The 6,449-nt window shown below is 40.7% G+C and overlaps 1 non-coding gene across 1 annotated transcript; it reads left to right on the forward strand.

The window, feature by feature from the left end:
- Window positions 1–3,752: 3,752 nt before the first annotated feature.
- Window positions 3,753–3,860, forward strand: LOC130971020 (small nucleolar RNA R71). Its single transcript, XR_009082259.1, has one exon. It is a non-coding gene; the product is annotated as a small nucleolar RNA R71 (small nucleolar RNA).
- Window positions 3,861–6,449: the final 2,589 nt, after the last annotated feature.

Consider the following 6,449-nt stretch of genomic DNA (forward strand, 5'->3'; position numbering starts at 1 on the left):
GTCTGGAGGCATCACCCATGGTTGATAGCTACATCTCATCCTCGCAGTGAAAGCTAATGCTCACGCACTCTGTCACAGTACGGCCAATCACCGGTTGGTTCCCTCCCCTACTGGAATAGAATCCATTGATTCTTTTGCGTTGTCACTACGCCCAGTAGGTTACAGGTTTGAAGCACGTCACAGTCATTCATTACCGGAATCCTACTCGGACACCACAGACAAGGTAGACTTTCCGGATTCCCAGGATCCTACTCGGAACACCACAGACAAGGTTGGACTTTCCGGATCCTCATAAATGCCGCCATCCATCTAGCTTATACCACGAAGATTCTGTTGGGGAATCTAAGAGATACACATTCAAGCTCGGTTGCATGTAGAACGTAAGTGGTTGTCAATCACGCGCGTTCATAAGTGAGAATGATGATGAGGGTTATCTAACTCATCACATTCATCATGTTCTTGGGTACGAATGAATATCTTGGAATAAGAATAGAAGAGATTTGAATAAAAGAAAATAGAACTTCATTAATCTTTGAGGTACAGCAGAGCTCCACACCCTTAATCTATGGTGTGCAGAGACTCCACCGTTGAAAATACATAAGCAAAAGGTTCAGGCATGGCCGAATAGCCAGCCCCCAAAACGTGATCAATGTTCCCCTAAGATGAAGATTAAAACAAAACTGAGATCAAAGATGTCTAATACAATAGATAAGTGTCCTATATATACTAGACTAGCTACTAGGGTTTACATGAGTAAGTAATTGATGCATAAATCCACTTCCGGGGCCCACTTGGTGTGTGCTTGGGCTGAGCTTGATCAATCCACGTGTAGAGGCATTTCTTGGCGTCAAACTTCAGGTTATGACGTGTTTTGGGCGTTTAACTCCGAATCATGACGTTTTTCTGGCGTTTTACTCCAGACAGCAGCATGAACTTGGCGTTTAACGCCAAGTTACGTCGTCATTCTTCGAATAAAGCATGGACTATTATATATTGCTGGAAAGCCCTGGATGTCTACTTTCCAACGCCGTTGAGAGCGCGCCATTTGAAGTTCTGTAGCTCCAGAAAATCCATTTCGAGTGCAGGGAGGTCAGAATCCAACAGCATCAGCAGTCCTTTTGTCAGCCTTTTTCAGAGTTTTGCTCAAATCCCTCAATTTCAGTCAGAATTTACCTGAAATCACAGAAAAACACACAAACTCATAGTAAAGTCCAGAAATGTGAATTTAACATAAAAACTAATGAAAACATCCCTAAAAGTAGCTTAAACTTACTAAAAACTATATAAAAACAATGCCAAAAAGCGTATAAATTATCCGCTCATCAGGGAGAGAGATGGTGTTTAAGGTGTGTGAAAATGAAGGAATGAAGGAGGGTTTATATAGGAGAGAAGGGAGATGGAGTTCGGCCATTATGGGTGGGTTTGGGAGGGAAAGTGGTTTGAATTTGAAGGGTGAGGTTGGTGGGGTTTTGTGAAGGATGGATGTGAGTGGTGAAGAGAAAGATGGGATTTGATAGGTGAAGGGTTTTTGGGGAAGAGGTATTGAGGTGATTGGTGAATGGGGGAAGAAGAGAGAGGGTGGTGGTGGGGTTGGTGGGGGTCCTGTGGGGTCCACAGATCCTGTGGTGTCAAGGAAAAGTCATCCCTGCACCAAATGTTGCTCAAAATCACGTTTTGAGTCATTTCTGGCGTTAAACGCCGGGCTGGTACCCATTCCTGGCGTTTAACGCCAGGTTCTTGCCCTCTTCTGGCGTTTAACGCCAGTCTGGTGCCCCTTTCTGGCGTTAAACGCCCAGAAGGGTGCCAGATTGGGAATTAAACGCCCAACTGCTAGCCTCACTGGCGTTTAAACGCCAGTGAATTCTTCCTCCAGGGTGTGCTGTTTTTCTTCCTGTTTTTCATTTTGTTTTTGCTTTTTCAATGGATTTTGTGACTTCTTATGATCATCAACCTACAAAAAACATAAAATAACAAAAGAAAATATATAAAGTATAATCATTGGGTTACCTCCCAACAAGCGCTTCTTTAATGTCAGTAGCTTGACAGAGGGCTCTCATGGAGCCTCACAGATACTCAGAGCAATGTTGGAACCTCCCAACACCAAACTTAAAGTTTGAATGTGGGGGTTCAACATCAAACTTAGAGTTTGGTTGTGGCCTCCCAACACCAAACTTAGAGTTTGACTGTGGGGGCTCTGCTTGTCTCTGATTTGAGAGAAGCTCTTCATGCTTCTTCTCCATGGTGACAGAGGGATATCCTTGAGCCTTAAACACCAAGGATTTTTCATTCACTTGAATGATCAGTTCACCTCTATCAACATCAATCACAGCCTTTGCTGTGGCTAGGAAGGGTCTGCCAAGGATGATAGATTCATCCATGCACTTCCCAATCTCTAGGACTATGAAATCAGTAGGGATGTAATGGTCTTCAACTTTTACCAAAACATTCTCTACAAGTCCATGAGCTTGTTTTCTTGAATTGTCTGCCATCTCTAATGAGATTCTTGCAGCTTGTACCTCAAAGATCCCCAACTTCTCCATTACAGAGAGAGGCATGAGGTTCACACTTGACCCTAAGTCACACAGGGCCTTCTTGAAGGTCATGGTGCCTATGGTACAAGGTATGGAAAACTTCCCAGGATCTTGTCTCTTTTGAGGTAATTTCTGCCTAGACAAGTCATCCAGTTCTTTGGTGAGCAAAGGAGGTTCAGCTTCCCAAGTCTCATTTCCAAATAACTTGTCATTTAGCTTCATGATTGCTCCAAGGTATTTAGCAACTTGCTCTTCAGTGACATACTCATCCTCTTCAGAGGAAGAATACTCATCAGAGCTCATGAAAGGCAGAAGTAAGTCCAATGGAATCTCTATGGTCTCATTTTGAGCCTCAGATTTCCATGGTTCCTCATTGGGGAACTCAGAGGAGGTTGGTGTACGCCCATTGAGGTCTTCCTTAGTGGCGTCCACCTCCTCTCTTTCCTCTCCATATTCAGCCATGGTTATGGCTTTGCACTCTCCTTTTGGATTTTCTTCTGTATTACTTAGGAGAGTACTAGGAGGGAGTTCAGTAACTTTCTTGCTCAGCTGTCCCACTTGTGCCTCCAAATTCCTAATGGAGGACCTTGTTTCAGTCATGAAACTTTGAGTGGTTTTGATTAGATCAGAGACCATGGTTGCTAAGTCAGAGGGGTTCTGCTTAGAATTCTCTGTCTGTTGCTGAGAAGATGATGGAAAAGGTTTGCCATTGCTAAACCTGTTTCTTCCACCAATATTGTTGTTGAAACCTTGTTGAGGTCGCTCTTGATTTTTCCATGAGAAATTTGGGTGATTTCTCCATGAAGAATTATAGGTGTTGCCATAGGGTTCTCCTAGGTAATTCACCTCTTCCATTGAAGGGTTCTCAGGATCATAAGCTTCTTCCTCAGATGAAGCATCCTTAGTACTGCCAGGTGCATTTTGCATTCCAGACAGACTTTGAGAAATCAAATTGACTTGTTGAGTCAATATTTTATTCTGAGCCAAAATGGCATTCAGAGTGTCAATCTCAAGAACTCCTTTTTTCTGATTAGTCCCATTGTTCACAGGATTCCTTTCAGAAGTGTACATGAATTGGTTATTTGCAACCATTTCAATGAGCTCTTGAGCTTCTGTAGGCGTCTTCTTCAAATGAAGAGATCCTCCAGCAGAGCTATCCAGAGACATCTTGGATAGTTCAGAGAGACCATCATAGAAAATACCTATGATGCTCCATTCAGAAAGCATGTCAGAAGGACATTTTCTGATCAATTGTTTATATCTTTCCCAAGCTTCATAGAGGGATTCTCCATCCTTCTGTCTGAAGGTTTGGACTTCCACTCTAAGCTTACTCCATTTTTGAGGTGGAAAGAACTTTGCCAAGAAGGCATTGACTAGCTTTTCCCAAGAGTCCAGGCTATCTTTAGGTTGTGAGTCCAACCATATTCTAGCTCTGTCTCTTACAGCAAAAGGGAATAGCATCAGTCTGTAGACCTCAGGGTCAACCCCATTAGTCTTGACTGTGTCACAGATTTGCAAGAACTCAGGTAAAAACTGATGAGGATCTTCCATTGGAAGTCCATGGAACTTGCAATTCTGTTGCATTAGAGAAACTAATTGAGGCTTAAGCTCAAAGTTGTTTGCTCCAATGGCAGGGATAGAGATGCTTCTCCCATAGAAGTCGGGAGTAGGTGCAGTAAAGTCACCCAGCACCTTCCTTGCATTGTTGGCATTGTTGTTGTTTTTGGCTGCCATATCTTCTTCTTCCTTGAAGAATTCGGTTAGGTCCTCTACAGAGAGTTGTGCCTTAGCTTCTCTTAGCTTTCGCTTTAAGGTCCTTTCAGGTTCAGGGTCAGCTTCAACAAGAATGCCTTTGTCTTTGCTCCTGCTCATATGAAAGAGAAGAGAACAAGAAAATGTGGAATCCTCTATGTCACAGTATAGAGATTCCTTGAGGTGTCAGAGGAAAAGAAAAATAGAAGAAGGAGATAGAAGAATTCGAACTTGATTAGATAGAATTCGAGTTGTGCATTAAGAAGGAGTAGTACTCCATAAATAGAAGGATGTGGGAAGGAGGGAAGAGAATTTTCGAAAATTAAATTAAAAAGTTTGAAAACATTTTGAAAAACTGATTGATAATTTTCGAAAATTCAAAGTGGAAAGAAATCAAGTGATTTTTGAAAAGATTTTGAAATTAGAAATTAAAAAGATTTGATTGAAAACTTATTTTGAAAAGATGTGATTGAGAAGATATGATTTGAAAATAATTTTAAGAAGATTTGATTTGAAAACAATTTTAAAAAGATTTGATTAATTACTTGCCTAACAAGAAAAGATATGATTCAAACATTAAACCTTTCTCAACAGAAAAGGCAATATACTTGAGATGTTCAATCAAATCATTAATTGTTAGCAAGTATCTTTGAAAAAGGAAAGAAATTGATTTTGAAAACATTTGATTGAAAGGATATGATTTGAAAAAGATTTGATTTTGAAAAACTTTGAAAACTTGAAAAAAAATTGATTTGAAAAACAAAATCTTCCCCCTTTGCCATCCTGGCGTTAAACGCCCAGAATGGTATCCATTCTGGCGTTTAACGCCCAAAATGCACCCTTTTTGGGCGTTAAACGCCCAACCAGGTACCCTGGCTGGCGTTTAAACGCCAGTCTGTCCTTCTTCACTGGGCGTTTTGAACGCCCAGCTTTTTCTGTATAATTCCTCTGCAGCATGTTCAGAATCTTCAATTCTTTGTATTATTGACTTGAAAAGACACAACTAAAAAAAATATTTTTGGATTTTTAATAATCAAAATGCAACAAGAATCAAATAACAATGCATGCAAGACACCAAACTTAGCAGTTTGTATACTACTGACACTATATGAGACACATAAACACTCAAGTCAAAAGAATTCAAAGATCAGAGTAAGAAATCATCAAGAATTATTTGAAGATCCTTAAGACATATGAATGAATGCATGCAATTGACACCAAACTTAAGATGAGACACTAGACTCAAACAAGAAATTTTTGGGTTTTATGATTTTTTTGATTTTTTTTTTGTGTTTTTCGAAAATTAAGTGGAAAAAGGTATCAAAATTCTTAATGAGAATTCCAGGAATCAGTGCAATGCTAGTCTAAGACTCCGGTCCAGTAATTAGACATGGCTTCACAGCCAGCCAAGCTTTCAAAGAAAGCTTCGGTCCAAAACACTAGACATGGCCAAAGGCCAGCCAAGCCTTAGCAGATCACTGCTCCAAAAGCAAGATTGATAAAAATCAACAAGCTCTTGTGATGATAAGTTGAAACCTCGGTCCAATGAGATTAGACATGGCTTTTCAGCCAGCCAGACTTCAACAAATCATCATGAAACTCTAGAATTCATCTTCAAGAATTTCGAAAAAAAAATACCTAATCTAAGCAACAAGATAAACCGTCAGTTGTCCAAACTGAACAATCCCCGGCAACGGCGCCAAAAACTTGGTGCTTGTTGCCGGATCTTGGCACTGATGTTACCGGACAAAAAGCTTGCTCAAAACTTGAACAATCCCCGGCAACGGCGCCAAAAACTTGGTGCGCGAAATTGTGAACAATACTTTTTCACAACTCTCATAATCCCCGGTCATGAACTCCAAAAACTTGGTAGCTCAATTCCATGGCATTACACAACTTCGCACAACTAACCAGCAAGTGCACTGGGTCGTCCAAGTAATAAACCTTACGCGAGTAAGGGTCGATCCCACGGAGATTGTTAGTATTGAAGCAAGCTATGGTCATCTTGCAAATCTTAGTCAGGCAGACTCAAATGTATAATGGTGATGAACGAAAATAACATATAAGATAAAGATAGAGATACTTATGTAATCCATTGGTAGGAACTTCAGATAAGCGCATGAAGATGCCTTTTCCCTTCCGTCTCTCTGCTTTCCTACTGTCTTC

The sequence above is a fragment of the Arachis stenosperma genome, chromosome 3 (genome assembly GCF_014773155.1).
Source record: "Arachis stenosperma cultivar V10309 chromosome 3, arast.V10309.gnm1.PFL2, whole genome shotgun sequence".
NCBI classification, from domain to species: Eukaryota; Viridiplantae; Streptophyta; class Magnoliopsida; order Fabales; family Fabaceae; genus Arachis; species Arachis stenosperma.